Here is a 16,298-nt window from a genome sequence, read left to right on the forward strand (position 1 = left end):
TTATATCTTCCCACTCTTTTATATATTCTCAACTCCACCCACCTCCCAGCACGTTTCGTGTTCCAAGCAGGGAGCCACCAAAGGTGCTCTGCTACACTCTAAGCAAGGAGCCGCAATGTGGCTTTGCTGAACTACCCTGTTGTGTGGGGTGCGAGTGTTGGAGCATGGTCAGGAGTTCCCACCTTACCTGGATGGTGGGGCACCACACCTCAGGAAGAGGTGCAGTACCTCTGTGGCGACTGAGCCTCAGGGGTGCCACATACCCCCCCGTTAAACACAGCACATCCGCGGGCTGCAAGGCAAACAAAGTTGGCAACACAGGAACATACAATTTTTTGTAATGCTGAATAAACATTTCTTATACTAAACTTCCCAATGTGGGAAGTACTCATTCTTGAACGTTGCAAACAATTCTTAATTAACTATCTAAAGTCTTAATTCAAAAGTGCAATTCTCAATAAATTCAAAGTGCTATTATCTATTACTCACTATCACATCAGTATTCTTCATCAACACATTTCTTCATCATCATTCCTTTTTCACAATTTCTACTTTTCTATCATTAGCTCAAAGTGACAACCATTAAAACTTAGTTCACCATCTACATTTTCCAAGTCCTCATTCTTTATTCAAATCTCTCATCTCTTTATTAAAACATTCCTACATCTTATATAACAGTTATCATAAGACACATTATCAAATACTTCACATTAAAACTTTCAATAATTCTTGTAAATGCTGGACACCGCTCCCAGTCGGGATCTCTTGCAGTGTCCTTTGATTAGAGTCACGCTCCAATGAGGTAGACTTTATCTTCGCAAAGTACCTATGTAAAACCAAGAGAGGGCACCTTAAGAGGTGCAACTATTTACAAACACAGTTCTGGACCACTCAGCGTTCATGATCTCTATAGTTCAAATGGAAAAGGCTGCCAATAAAACAGGGCAACACTGGAAAAAACAAAACCAGAACATAATAGAAAAACAAAGCACAACTGTGCAAATACCCTCCTGGGTAACAAGAGTTATTTCAAGTAGCATCTTGACTAATGGTTGTTGTTCCCTCATGGGGTTCTGGAAGCTGATGACTGGGAACTGCTACCAGATGAAAGAAATGCATGTGCAGTCTTCAGGTACTCTTCCTCCAGTGGGGTGAAGCTTGAGGTCTTCCGTACCCTTGGTACACCTGGGCACATGGGGGCAGTAGGTGGTTTCTGCCTGCAGGTCTGGATGAGATCTTCCGGGACTCGGCTAATGTTCATAGCGTACCAGCCTCTCAATCCTTCATGTCTGGTGAAGTTCACATGATCTCCTGGGCTTTGGTTCCTGGAAGGGTGCCCCTTTCTCAAATGAGGTTCCACATCTCTCCAGTTAAAAAACAGATCGGAGATTAGGCTAGGGTCATGGATGAAGCCGAATCCCCTCTCATGATTCACATTCAGAACGTGGCCCCAACCTGCCGCATCTCTGGGACCATAATGACCGGCACGGACCCGCTCCTTCTGGTCCAAATCTGGGCCTAGTACCGCTAGCCGGCGCTGCTCCCTCTCCCGGTGTTCAGCTGCCAGTTGCAGGATGGTAGCTTGACAACCAGCCCAGTTCTCACCATCCTTCCGTTCCTCCCGTGACTGATCCAGGCTGGTTTGGTACCGCGGCGTCACCATCAGGGGTTCCAGTGTTTCCCCCCGGGGGCAGGCATCCCGGTCCCAGACCAGATCTAGCACGACCTGGCCAGCCGCTGCGACCGCGGTACACCCCAGGGCCTTCCCAGATGTAGGGGCATCAGACGTACCTGGAGCCGCCTGGCGGTGTGGTCTCTGCTCCGGTGCAGGGGTAGTGGCAGTGGATGCCGTTTGGTGCAATTCCGGGGACGGCGGTGGAGCTAATAGCGGATCCGGATCCGCAGGGGTCCCTGTAGGGACCTGCGCAGCCGCATCAGGTCCGGATGGGGGCTTCTCTTCCTCAGCTTCAGCTCCCTGTGCTGTGTACAACTCCTCCCGTTTTAGCAGCAGGGAGGGAGCTCCGGATGGTGCCAGTGGTGTGATAGCGGCGGCAGGCTCCACAAAATCTGCCTGGGGAAGCTCTGGTACAGCAGCGGCGGGTATCGGTGTCGTGAGTACCGCAGGTGTAGGCCCCTCCTGGGCGCGCTGCCTGTTCAATGTCCATAGCGCTTCCTGCCTCAGTTGCAGGCGGCGCGTCAGCTGGGCAATTTCGTCCTTCAGCTGCTGGCGGGTCATCTCCGATACTGGGTTGGAGCCTTCAGCCATGGCGACATGGAGATCCAGCATAACCTCTCTGCGCTCCGCAGGCCTACTCCTGTCTTCTTCCAAAATGGCGTTCAGGAGTTTTTCTTCCTGCCTCAGCCCCTTTCTCACCACTGGCTTCTGCCCCTCCTTCTTGGGGCGTCGTCTTCTTCCAGCACCTCCATACCAAGCCAGTATCCGAACCCCTCGGGGGGTGGGCCATGTTGCTGTCACATAGTAATTCAGGCAGGGGAGGCCCAAGACTGTTCGCGGCCTTTTCTTAGGACCTCACATATCGTCACGCCCTTCTTCTCCACGCCAGCGGCAATTTTTAATGTTCATTTTACAGTCTACTAAATTGGATCTTCTGCACATTCCCAAAAGTTTTAAGTCCAACAAATCTTAGGCACACAGAACTCGATGGCATCGGGTCTCCTCATCCTGTTCATGATGCCAAAGTTGGGTCGCCCTCCCAGGGCCGCGGGGTACTTGGTATCGGGCCGGCATCAGTGGGATGTGTCACAGCAGCAGTGACTCGGACCATGGCCCTGGGCACCCAAGCAATGGGGAAATGTGAATGGTGGAATGTAATAGTTTGTGACGCCACCTGTGGTGTTCGGCAAGTGAGATGTTAGGCCGACGCTGGCTTGCAGATCCTCTGGGGCTGGTGGGGTGTTGCAGCCAAGATGGTGAAGCTCCCCACAGGTGGAGCTATAGCCCCAGGGCAGTGTAGATGTAGGGGAAGAGGAGAGGCGCAGGCGGTGTAGAAACTGGTACCCAGATGTAGCGGCGCTGGGTGTGTTGGCGTAAGAATCAATGGAGGACACCAGGGCTTGTAGTTCCGAAGCTTTACTCGCAGTCTGTAGTACACACAGGTGCCAGCCTCCATGCCGTGTCCTCCAGGTCAGGGACTCAGTCAACCTCCAGGCAAGATGGAATGCTCCCTTCCAACGCTCCACCAACATGTGCCTTTCTGAACGTCTCCTCTTATAGCGCCTTTTAGTGTGAAGATCTCCTAGTACTGAGTTACACTGGAGTTCCTCCTAACAGATCTTCCCAAGAACTCTACTTGTACGGCAGACAGCTGTAGCCTGCTTCGGGGACTCCTTACTCCTGAGTCCCGGCTCTCTATCCGTATTGCTGTTGTGCCCCCAAGTCTTAGATGGGAGTAGTGCATTTACAGCCCACTACTCCACCGGTGTCTGCTGCAGAACCGTTAGTGTCCATACAACCTCGGGGACCGGGCCCCGGCCTTGCGCTTAGAACTTCTAGGCAGGGTTCTTCCTCTAACTCACGTCCTCTGTGTTCCCTTTTTCTCCTACGTTCTGTACTTGTCTTTCTTTCCTATGGAAGCTCAGGCTTCAGTTCAATGTCTTTCTCCTTTCCTTTCCCGTGCCAGCAGACCCGGGTCACTCAGGTCTGCTGCAGCACTCCTTCCTCCATCCCTCTCTCAGGGATCTTCTTTCCTCACTCCTCTCTGAGTGGCTTCCCCTCTCAGTCTCCCCGACTGACCTCAAATCTTATAACTTCCCACTCTTTTATTTATTCTCAACTCCACCCACCTCCCAGCACGTTTCGTGTTACAAGCAGGGAGCCACCAAAGGTGCTCTGCTACACTCTAAGCAAGGAGCCGCAATGTGGCTTTGCTGAACTACCCTGTTGTGTGGGGTGCAAGTGTTGGAGCATGGTCAGGAGTTCCCACCTTACCTGGATGGTGGGGCACCACACCTCAGGAAGAGGTGCAGTACCTCTGTGGCGACTGAGCCTCAGGGGTGCCACATACCCCCCTGTTAAACACAGCACGTCCGCGGGCTGCAAGGCAAACAAAGTTGGCAACACAGGAACATACAATTTTTTGTAATGCTGAATAAACATTTCTTATACTAAACTTCCCAATGTGGGAAGTACTCATTCTTGAACGTTGCAAACAATTCTTAATTAACTATCTAAAGTCTTAATTCAAAAGTGCAATTCTCAATAAATTCAAAGTGCTATTATCTATTACTCACTATCACGTCAGTATTCTTCATCAACACATTTCTTCATCATCATTCCTTTTTCACAATTTCTACTTTTCTATCATTAGCTCAAAGTGACAACTAGAGTTGAGCGACTTTTGGTTTTTTAGGGTCGCGTTTCGTTTCGTGAAACCCGACTTTTCCAAAAGTCGGGTCGAGCAAGATCGTCCGATTATAGGGAAAAGTCGGGGTTGTCCCGAAACACGAAACCCAATGTAAGTCAATGGGGAATAAAAGTCGACAGTGAGAGGAGGACAGGAAACACACCTACAGTGCCCATTTGAATGCCAAAAGCATCAATTCTTCTTACTTAAGCTTGTCAACCTTAATTAACTTCATAATACAAGTTACGCAATGAAAAATGGGGGTTATTTGGCTAAATTTGTGGGGGGGAGGGCTGGCTGCAGGTTTTCATGTGCCCTGGGCGAAAGAGTGCCCCTTTAACACATACCACAACTCATCATGCTCCTATACGGCAGAGAAATAGCGGTATAGTACAATGAAAAATACCTCACTTTTTACATCTCATGACGAGGCCCATCTATTTCTCCATACAAAATCATTGGTCCCATATAATGTTTGAAACAGTATATGATGAGCTCCACATAATGCTACAGTATATGTTGGTCCCCATGGATGAAGCTCCACTGTCTTATGGGCCCAAATAATGCTCCAAACATAATGGGCCCCATTTCTAATGCTCTAGTGTATAATGGGCCCTGTAAATGCTGCTCCAGTGTCTGATGTCCACCTTTGGAATGTTCCAGTGTATGGTGGGCCCCATCTATCATTCTCCAGAGTATAGTGCTCCCCAAAAATTGCTGTCCCAACATTGAAAACAATCAAATAAGTCTCCTCGCTAGGGAATCCCTGTACTTGTCTGGACAGGTGCTGTAGCTTGCTTAACAGCTCGCCAGCCGTTCTCACGCCCAGTATGGATTGCACCTGATTGCACAAAGGTTAGAAAGGGTACCGTATCCCTGGATAACATGTATGGATAGCGTACACATTCAAAATATATGTCTATACATCATGAGGCAGGCTCAGACGGTGTTAGGCCCAGTATGGATTGCACGTCATTGCACAAAGGTTAGAAAGGGTACCGTATCCCCGGATAACATGTATGGATAGCGTACACATTCAAAATATATGTCTATACAGCATGAGGCAGGCTCAGATGGTGTTAGGCCCAGTATGGATTGCACGTCATTTCACAAAGGTTAGAAGGGGTACCGTATCCCCGGATAACATGTATGGATAGCGTACACATTCAAAATATATGTCTATACAGCATGAGGCAGGCTCAGACGGTGTTAGGCCCAGTATGGATTGCACGTCATTGCACAAAGGTTAGAAAGGGTACCGTATCCCCGGATAACATGTATGGATAGCGTACACATTCAAAATATATGTCTATACAGCATGAGGCAGGCTCAGACGGTGTTAGGCCCAGTATGGATTGCACGTCATTGTACAAAGGTTAGAAAGGGTACCGTATCCCCGGATAACATGTATGGATAGCGTACACATTCAAAATATATGTCTATACAGCATGAGGCAGGCTCAGACGGTGTTAGGCCCAGTATGGATTGCACGTCATTGCACAAAGGTTAGAAAGGGTACCGTATCCCCGGATAACATGTATGGATAGCGTACACATTCAAAATATATGTCTATACAGCATGAGGCAGGCTCAGACGGTGTTAGGCCCAGTATGGATTGCACGTCATTGTACAAAGGTTAGAAAGGGTACCGTATCCCCGGATAACATGTATGGATAGCGTACACATTCAAAATATATGTCTATACAGCATGAGGCAGGCTCAGACGGTGTTAGGCCCAGTATGGATTGCACGTCATTGCACAAAGGTTAGAAAGGGTACCGTATCCCTGGATAACATGTATGGATAGCGTACACATTCAAAATATATGTCTCAGGAGGCAGGGTCAGACGGTGTCAGGCACAGTATGGATTTGACGGCCCAGATTACACAGCGGAGGAGCAGGGAGAGGTAAAGATTGCAAATGCTGGGGCCCTGGCCAAGCAAGGGGGGCCCACTCGTGGGCGTCGGTACTGGCACTGGGCCCCTCATAGTACAGCGGTGTGTCTGACGGCGGGTGTGCATCACCACCGTCAGAGACACTTGATTGCACTATGAGGGACCCTGTGCCAGTGCCCGCGCCCAAGAGTCGGCCTACCCACCTGTCCAGGGCAACGGCACTCGCACGGTGTCGTGAGCTAGGTGGTGACCCCGGCCATGGGGGGGGAGGCAGCACAGTTATGGAGTTTTAGAAAGTGGCATATGTTGATGTTGGACATTCAGCTGATGCAAAAGGCGAAATAGGTGAAGTACCAGGAAGAGGTGGACCAAAGCAAGCCATTTTTCTGTCACCCTATATGTCATCAGGGGAAGGTGGGACAAAATCCTTGGAAACCCATGCGTGGTTCATTTTAATGAAGGTTAGATCATCCACATTTTGGGTTGACAGACGGGTCCTTTTTTCTGTCAGGATTGATCCAGCTGCACTGAAGACTCTTTCCGATAGCACACTTGCAGCTGGGCAAGCGAGCTCCTGTAAGGCATATTGGGCCAATTCAGGCCAGGTGTCCAGTTTAGCGGCCCAATAGTCAAAGGGGAATGACCTGTGTGGGAGAACATCGATATGGGAGGAAAAGTAGTTTGTAACCATAGTTGACAACTGCTGTCTCCTGTCACTTTCCATCGATGCAGTATTACCAGTTGTGTGATCGGTATTTGAAAAATCAGTCCACAACATTGTCATGAAACCCCTGTCTCCAACGCCACTTCTGCTGTGTGCACCACGAACACCTCTGCCAAGCTGCCCCCGGCCCGTATGGCTCTTGTGAGAACCATCACCGCTGCTGTGTGCTGGGAATGCCTCAAGCAACCGATTTACCAGAGTTGCTTGTTTATTAGCCAATATTAGGTCAAGGTTCTCCTGTGGCATGATGTTTTGTAATTTGCCTTTAAAGCGTGGATCCAGGATGCTGGCCAACCAGTAGTCGTCATCGTTCATCATTTTGGCAATGCAGGGGTCCCTTTTTAGGATCCGCAAGGCATAATCTGACATGTTAGCCAATGTTCCCGGTGTCAATGATGCACTGTGAGTGCTGGGTGGAGGAGCACTTTCTGGCAAATCCACATCCCTCCAGTCACGCACAAACCCTGTACCAGACCTTGCCACGCCAACATTTTCACTTGCCCCACGAGATGCATCCTCCTCCCCTAAGTAATCATCCCCATCATCATCCTCCTCCTCCTCTTCTTCCTCCACCTCGTCCAGGAGAGGTCCCTGAGCAGACAATGGCTGAATGTCATCAAGGATTCCCTCCACTTCTTCCTCCTCATCAACATTGGCTGCAGACGCCTGCTCCTTAAGGTGCGTCAAAGTTTGCATGAGCAGACGCATAAGTGGGATGCTCATGCTTAGGATGGCGTCGTCTGCGCTTACCAGCCATGTGCATTCCTCAAAACACTGAAGGACTTTACAAAGGTCTTTCAGCTTCGACCACTGCACGCCTGTCAACTCCATGTCTGCTCTCAAAGTGCCTGGCCGTGTATCCTCCCACAAATGCATTATGGCCTGCCTCTGCTCGCACAGCCGCTCCACCATGTGCAGGGTGGAGTTCCACCTTGTTGCAATGTCGATAATGAGGAGGTGGTTGGGAAGGTGGAGCAATCGCTGCAGCTTCTGCATACGAACGGAGTGTACAGGCGACCGGCGGATGTGCGCGCACAGTCTTTGCACCTTCTGGAGCAGGGCTGTTAACTCCGGATAATTTTTGAGGAAGCACTACACCACCAGGTTCAAGGTGTGAGCCAAGCAAGGTATGTGGCTGAGTTTTGAAAGGGCTATGGCTGCCACAAAATTACGGCCGTTATCACTAACTACCTTGCCTGCCTCAAGATGTACACTGCCCAGCCATGACTCAGTTTGTCGCTTCAAGTACTCGGCCAGCACCTCGGCGGTGTGTCTGTCGCCCAAACACATCATCTGCAACACAGCCTGCTGACGCTTTCCACTAGCTGCTCGATAGGGGGACACATCGTGTGCAACAGTGGCAGCTGCAGATGGAGTGCTCGTACGACTGCGCTCTGTGGACGAGCTTTCGCTTCTGGAGGAGGAGGAGGAGGAGGGTCGAACGCCTACAGCCAACTGTTTCCTATACCGTGGGCTAGGCAGCACTGTCCCACCACCGATGTCCCCTGTGGACCCTGCATCCACCACATTAACCCAGTGCGCAGTGATGGACACGTAACGGCCCTGGCCATGCCGACTGGACCATGCATCAGTTGTGAGGTGCACCTTTCCGCTCACTGACTGCTTGAGTGCATGGACAATGCGGTCTTTCACATGATGGTGGAGGGCTGGGATGGCTTTGCGAGAGAAGAAGTGGCGACTGGGTAGGTCATAGCGTGGTACTGCATAGGCCATGAGTTCGCGGAAAGCTGTGCTTTCCACCAACCGAAAGGGCATCATCTCAAACGAGATTAGTTTGGCAATGTGGGCGTTCAAACCCAGTGTACGCGGATGAGAGACTGAGTACTTTCTTGACCTACTCATAGTGTCTGGGAGGGTGAGCTGGACTTGAGAGCTGCATATGGTGGAAGTAGCGGTGGACAGGGCGGACTGAGAGAGGGTTGATGATGGTGATGGAGTTGGTGTTCTTTCTGATGGCCTAGAATCAGTCTTTCGTTGATATAACAGTGGGATTCCCTGACTGCTGTGGCCTTGCAACGACACCTCAACATTTGCTGCTGTGCTAACCGGTGGGCTTACAGTGGGGGAAACAATGTAGCGTTGCTGACTACCTTCGTTGTGATCAGTTGCACATGTGGCACTTGAGGTTTGGTGTTGTGTCCACGCTTGCAAGTGCATGCTGGTTAAATGTCTAAGCATGCAACTGGTATTCAAATTTTTCAGATTTTTCCCTCGGCTAAAGGTCTTTGCGCACTTCTTACAGATAACCTTGGCCTGATCATGAGGATTTTGTTCAAAAAAGTGCCACACTGCACTCTTCCTACTTTGGCAGACATTTTGCGGCCTAGCACGCTGTGATCTTTTGACCCTCTGGACAAGCTGTCCAGCAACTCTTTTGATGTTTGGAACCTGTCTTTGGAGTGCTCCGGGCCTGCCAGATAACAGCTGTTGCGATGTCGATGTCTGCTGTGGATGCTCCTCATCTGAGCTATTGGAAGCAGCACCCTCTTCCCCCAATGGATGCCAATCTGGGTCAACAACTGGGTCATCCATCACCTCCTCTTCTATGTCATGTGCACCTTCCTCTGTGTCACCGTGTATGGTGGTATAGTGTGCGGGAAGGGGCACCTGAGTCTCATCAGGGTCAGAATCTGGCTCTGTACACTGCGAGGACAATGTAGTGCTCTGAGTGAATGTACCAGCAGAATCATCCATCAGCGGCTGTGCATCAGTGCACTCCATGTCAGATTCATCTTGGCCTGGGTAATTCACCATTTGACTTGATAATCCAGGCATGGTATGTGAAAACAGCTCCATGGAGTAATCAGTAGTATGGCCTGCGTCATCCTTCAATCTTGGTTGGGGTGAATTACACAAGGAAAGGTGTGGTTCATGAACATGAGCCTCCAATGACGACTCAGTGCTTTTACTTTTTACAACTGAAGAAGAGGAGGCGATAGAGCTGGAGGCTGAGTCAGCAATGTAAGACAAAACTTTTTCCTGATGCTCTGCCTTTAAAAGCGGTTTGCCAACTCCTAGAAAACTAAGCGTTCGAGGCCTTATGTAGCCAGACGATGACGCAGGGTCAGCACCTCCTGCATTCGGTCCTATTTTGCTCTTGCCACTACCATCAGATCCACCACCAACACCATCATTACCAGCTGCCAACCCCCACCCAATTCCACGGCCTCTTCCACCAGCCTTCCTCATTTTTGGTAGAAATGTAGACAAAATCCAACAAACTATATAGTAATGTAAAACAAGGTACAAGGTGTCTATAGGACAGGGGAGTTTTAGAATTTCTGCACACACTTGTGGACAGTGGACACTTGTGGATTGTGTGAGGCCCACTGATATCTGAGCGCTATGTGACACGCTCGATGGCACAGCTGCCTGTGACCAAAGTGACGAGAGGATAATGGAGATTTTGAATCTCTGCGTACACTTTTGGACACTGGACACTTGTGGATTGTGTGAGGCCCACTGATATCTGAGCGCTATGTGACACGCTCGATGGCACAGCTGCCTGTGACCAAAGTGACGAGAGGATAATGGAGATTTTGAATCTCTGCGTACACTTTTGGACACTGGACACTTGTGGATGGTGTGAGGCCCACTGATATCTGAGCGCTATGTGACACGCTCGATGGCACAGCTGCCTGTGACCAAAGTGACGAGAGGATAATGGAGATTTTGAATCTCTGCGTACACTTTTGGACACTGGACACTTGTGGATGGTGTGAGGCCCACTGATATCTGAGCGCTATGTGACACGCTCGATGGCACAGCTGCCTGTGACCAAAGTGACGAGAGGATAATGGAGATTTTGAATCTCTGCGTACACTTTTGGACACTGGACACTTGTGGATGGTGTGAGGCCCACTGATATCTGAGCGCTATGTGACACGCTCAATGGCACAGCTGCCTGTGACCAAAGTGACGAGAGGATAATGGAGATTTTGAATCTCTGCGTACACTTTTGGACACTGGACACTTGTGGATGGTGTGAGGCCCACTGATATCTGAGCGCTATGTGACACGCTCGATGGCACAGCTGCCTGTGACCAAAGTGACGAGAGGATAATGGAGATTTTGAATCTCTGCGTACACTTTTGGACACTGGACACTTGTGGATGGTGTGAGGCCCACTGATATCTGAGCGCTATGTGACACACTCGATGGCACAGCTGCCTGTGACCAAAGTGACGAGAGGATAATGGAGATTTTGAATCTCTGCGTACACTTTTGGACACTGGACACTTGTGGATGGTGTGAGGCCCACTGATATCTGAGCGCTATGTGACACGCTCGATGGCACAGCTGCCTGTGACAAAAGTGACGAGAGGATAATGGAGATTTTGAATCTCTGCGTACACTTTTGGACACTGGACACTTGTGGATGGTGTGAGGCCCACTGATATCTGAGCGCTATGTGACACGCTCGATGGCACAGCTGCCTGTGACCAAAGTGACGAGAGGATAATGGAGATTTTGAATCTCTGCGTACACTTTTGGACACTGGACACTTGTGGATGGTGTGAGGCCCACTGATATCTGAGCGCTATGTGACACGCTCGATGGCACAGCTGCCTGTGACCAAAGTGACGAGAGGATAATGGAGATTTTGAATCTCGCGTACACTTTTGGACACTGGACACTTGTGGATGGTGTGAGGCCCACTGATATCTGAGCGCTATGTGACACGCTCGATGGCACAGCTGCCTGTGACAAAAGTGACGAGAGGATAATGGAGATTTTGAATCTCTGCGTACACTTTTGGACACTGGACACTTGTGGATGGTGTGAGGCCCACTGATATCTGAGCGCTATGTGACACGCTCGATGGCACAGCTGCCTGTGACCAAAGTGACGAGAGGATAATGGAGATTTTGAATCTCTGCGTACACTTTTGGACACTGGACACTTGTGGATGGTGTGAGGCCCACTGATATCTGAGCGCTATGTGACACGCTCGATGGCACAGCTGCCTGTGACCAAAGTGACGAGAGGATAAGGGAGATTGGATTGCTTTTAAAAAAGCAGTTTGCGGAGCAGTGGGTAAACAGCAATGCCAGCGTGTCAGGAAGCCTTAAAAGGCAGCCCAACAACCAACACCACTGATACACCACAATATAGCCTCCCCTTGCACTGCACACACAGTGACTTGTGTGTTGTGCAGGCCAAATCGCTAGCAGCAGAAGCAGTTTTTTTTGTCTTCTTCCCTGCCTAACGCTCTCCCTACAGAATCAGCAGCAACCTCTCCCTATACTAAGATCGGCAGAAGTAAGATGGTGGTCGGCGTGCACGCCCCTTTATACCCCCTGTGACGCCCACCAAAGCAAGCCAATCACTTGCATGCCCTTCTGAAAGATGGTGGTGACCCGTGCCTATGTCATCACGTTGCCCACAGTGTCCGTGGATCCTGATTGGCTGAAAAAGAGCGCAAAACAAACTTTTGAAACGCGACTTTGGCGCGTAAGTCGCCGACCTCGTGGCCGACCTCATCCTAGGGTCCGGTTTCGTTTCATGAAACCCGACTTTGCCAAAAGTCGGCGACTTTTGAATTTTTTCGACCCGTTTCGCTCAACTCTAGTGACAACCGTTAATACTTAGTTCACCATCTACATTTTCCAAGTCCTCATTCTTTATTCAAATCTCTCATCTCTTTATTAAAACATTCCTACATCTTATATAACAGTTATCATAAGACACATTATCAAATACTTCACATTAAAAGTTTCAATAATTCTTGTAAATGCTGGACACCGCTCCCAGTCGGGATCTCTTGCAGTGTCCTTTGATTGGAGTCACGCTCCAATGAGGTAGACTTTATCTTCGCAAAGTACCTATGTAAAACCAAGAGAGGGCACCTTAAGAGGTGCAACTATTTACAAACACAGTTCTGGACCACTCAGCGTTCATGATCTCTATAGTTCAAATGGAAAAGGCTGCCAATAAAACAGGGCAACACTGGAAAAAACAAAACCAGAAAATAATAGAAAAACAAAGCACAACTGTGCAAATACCCTCCTGGGTAACAAGAGTTATTTCAAGTAGCATCTTGACTAATGGTTGTTGTTCCCTCATGGGGTTCTGGAAGCTGATGACTGGGAACTGCTACCAGATGAAAGAAATGCATGTGCAGTCTTCAGGTACTCTTCCTCCAATGGGGTGAAGCTTGAGGTCTTCCGTACCTTTGGTACACCTGGGCCCATGGGGGCAGTAGGTGGTTTCTGCCTGCAGGTCTGGATGAGATCTTCCGGGACTCGGCTAATGTTCATAGCGTACCAGCCTCTCAATCCTTCATGTCTGGTGAAGTTCACATGATCTCCTGGGCTTTGGTTCCTGGCAGGGTGCCCCTTTCTCAAATGAGGTTCCACATCTCTCCAGTTAAAAAACAGATCGGAGATTAGGCTAGGGTCATGGATGAAGCCGAATCCCCTCTCATGATTCACATTCAGAACGTGGCCCCAACCTGCCGCATCTCTGGGACCATAATGACCGGCACGGACCTGCTCCTTCTGGTCCAAATCTGGGCCTAGTACCGCTAGCCGGCGCTGCTCCCTCTCCCGGTGTTCAGCTGCCAGTTGCAGGATGGTAGCTTGACAACCAGCCCAGTTCTCACCATCCTCCCGTTCCTCCCGTGACCGATCCAGGCTGGTTTGGTACCGCGGCGTCACCATCAGGGGTTCCAGTGTTTCCCCCCAGGGGCAGGCATCCCGGTCCAAGACCAGATCTAGCACGACCTGGCCAGCCGCTGCGACCGCGGTACACCCCAGGGCCTTCCCAGGTGTAGGGGCATCAGACGTACTTGGAGCCGCCTGGCGATGTGGTCTCTGCTCCGGTGCAGGGGTAGTGGCAATGGATGCCGTTTGGTGCAATACCGGGGACGGTGGTGGAGCTAATAGCGGATCCGGATCCGCAGGGGTCCCTGTAGGGACCTGCGCAGCCGAATCAGGTCCGGATGGGGGCTTCTCTTCCTCAGCTTCAGCTCCCTGTGCTGTGTACAACTCCTCCGGTTTTAGCGGCAGGGAGGGAGCTCCGGATGGTGCCAGTGGTGTGATGGCGGCGGCAGGCTCCACAAAATCTGCCTGGGGAAGCTCTGGTGCAGCAGCGGCGGGTACCGGTGTCGTGAGTACCGCAGGTGTAGGCCCCTCCTGGGCGCGCTGCCTGTTCAATGTCCATTGCGCTTCCTGCCTCAGTTGCAGGCGGCGCGTCAGCTGGGCAATTTCGTCCTTCAGCTGCTGGCGGGTCATCTCTGATACTGGGTTGGAGCCTTCAGCCATGGCGACATGGAGATCCAGCATAACCTCTCTGCGCTCCGCAGGCCTACTCCTGTCTTCTTCCAAAATGGCGTTCTGGAGTTTTTCTTCCTGCCTCAGCCCCTTTCTCACCACTGGCTTCTGCCCCTCCTTCTTGGGGCGTCATCTTCTTCCAGCGCCTCCATACCAAGCCAGTATCCGAACCCCTCGGGGGGTGGGCCATGTTGCTGTCACATAGTAATTCAGGCAGGGGAGGCCCAAGACTGTTCGCGGCCTTTTCTTAGGACCTCCCATATCGTCACGCCCTTCTTCTCCACGCCAGCGGCCATTTTTAATGTTCATTTTACAGTCTACTAAATTGGGTCTTCTGCACATTCCCAAAAGTTTTAAGTCCAACAAATCTTAGGCACACAGAACCCGATGGCATCGGGTCTCCTCATCCTGTTCATGATGCCAAAGTTGGGTCGCCCTCCCAGGGCCGCGGGGTACTTGGTACCGGGCCGGCATCAGTGGGATGTGTCACAGCAGCAGTGACCCGGACCGTGGCCCTGGGCACCCAAGCAATGGGGAAATGTGAATGGTGGAATGTAATAGTTTGTGACGCCACCTGTGGTGTTCGGCAAGTGAGATGTTAGGCCGACGCTGGCTTGCAGATCCTCTGGGGCTGGTGGTGTGTTGCAGCCAAGATGGTGAAGCTCCCCACAGGTGGAGCTATAGCCCCAGGGCAGTGTAGATGTAGGGGAAGAGGAGAGGCACAGGCGGTGTAGAAACTGGTACCCAGATGTAGCGGCGCTGGGTGTGTTGGCGTAAGAATCAATGGAGGACACCAGGGCTTGTAGTTCCGAAGCTTTACTCACAGTCTGTAGTACACACAGGTGCCAGCCTCCGTGCCGTGTCCTCCGGGTCAGGGACTCAGTCAACCTCCAGGCAAGATGGAATGCTCCCTTCCAAAGCTCCACCAACATGTGCCTTTCTGAACGTCTCCTCTTATAGCGCCTTTTAGTGTGAAGATCTCCTAGTACTGAGTTACACTGGAGTTCCTCTAACAGATGTTCCCAAGAACTCTACTTGTACGGCAGACAGCTGTAGCCTGCTTCGGGGACTCCTTACTCCTGAGTCCCGGCTCTCTATCCGTATTGCTGTTGTGCCCCCAAGTCTTAGATGGGAGTAGTGCATTTACAGCCCACTACTCCACCGTTGTCTGCTGCAGAACCGTTAGTGTCCATACAACCTTGGGACCGGGCCCCGGCCTTGCGCTTAGAACTTCTAGGCAGGGTTCTTCCTCTAACTCATGTCCTCTGTGTTCCCTTTTTCTCCTACGTTCTGTACTTGTCTTTCTTTCTTATGGAAGCTCAGGCTTCAGTTCAATGTCTTTCTCCTTTCCTTTCCCGTGCCAGCAGACCCGGGTCACTCAGGTCTGCTGCAGCACTCCTTCCTCCATCCCTCTCTCAGGGATCTTCTTTCCTCACTCCTCTCTGAGTGGCTTCCCCTCTCAGACTCCCCGACTGACCTCAAATCTTATATCTTCCCACTCTTTTATATATTCTCAACTCCACCCACCTCCCAGCACGTTTCGTGTTCCAAGCAGGGAGCCACCAAAGGTGCTCTGCTACACTCTAAGCAAGGAGCCGCAATGTGGCTTTGCTGAACTACCCTGTTGTGTGGGGTGCGAGTGTTGGAGCATGGTCAGGAGTTCCCACCTTACCTGGATGGTGGGGCACCACACCTCAGGAAGAGGTGCAGTACCTCTGTGGCGACTGAGCCTCAAGGGCGCCACATCCTCACTGGGAGAATCAAACGATTGCGCGCGCCACCACCGCCCCCGGGTCCCAGGTGCATTGATTTCTGACACTCACTCCCAGACTCATAGAGTCCTTTGATCAATGCAGGGATTCCGGGCGCAGTGCGCATGCGCATCACCATCTTTTTGAAGACAGAAAGAGAATACATACAGTGGGGAAAAAAAGTATTTAGTCAGTCAGCAATAGTGCAAGTTCCACCACTTAAAAAGATGAGAGGCGTCTGTAATTTACATTGTAGGTAGACCTCAAC

This window comes from Dendrobates tinctorius, unplaced genomic scaffold (genome assembly GCF_039654945.1).
Source record: "Dendrobates tinctorius isolate UK_male_01 unplaced genomic scaffold, ASM3965494v1 ptg000021l, whole genome shotgun sequence".
In the NCBI taxonomy this organism is placed as follows: domain Eukaryota; kingdom Metazoa; phylum Chordata; class Amphibia; order Anura; family Dendrobatidae; genus Dendrobates; species Dendrobates tinctorius.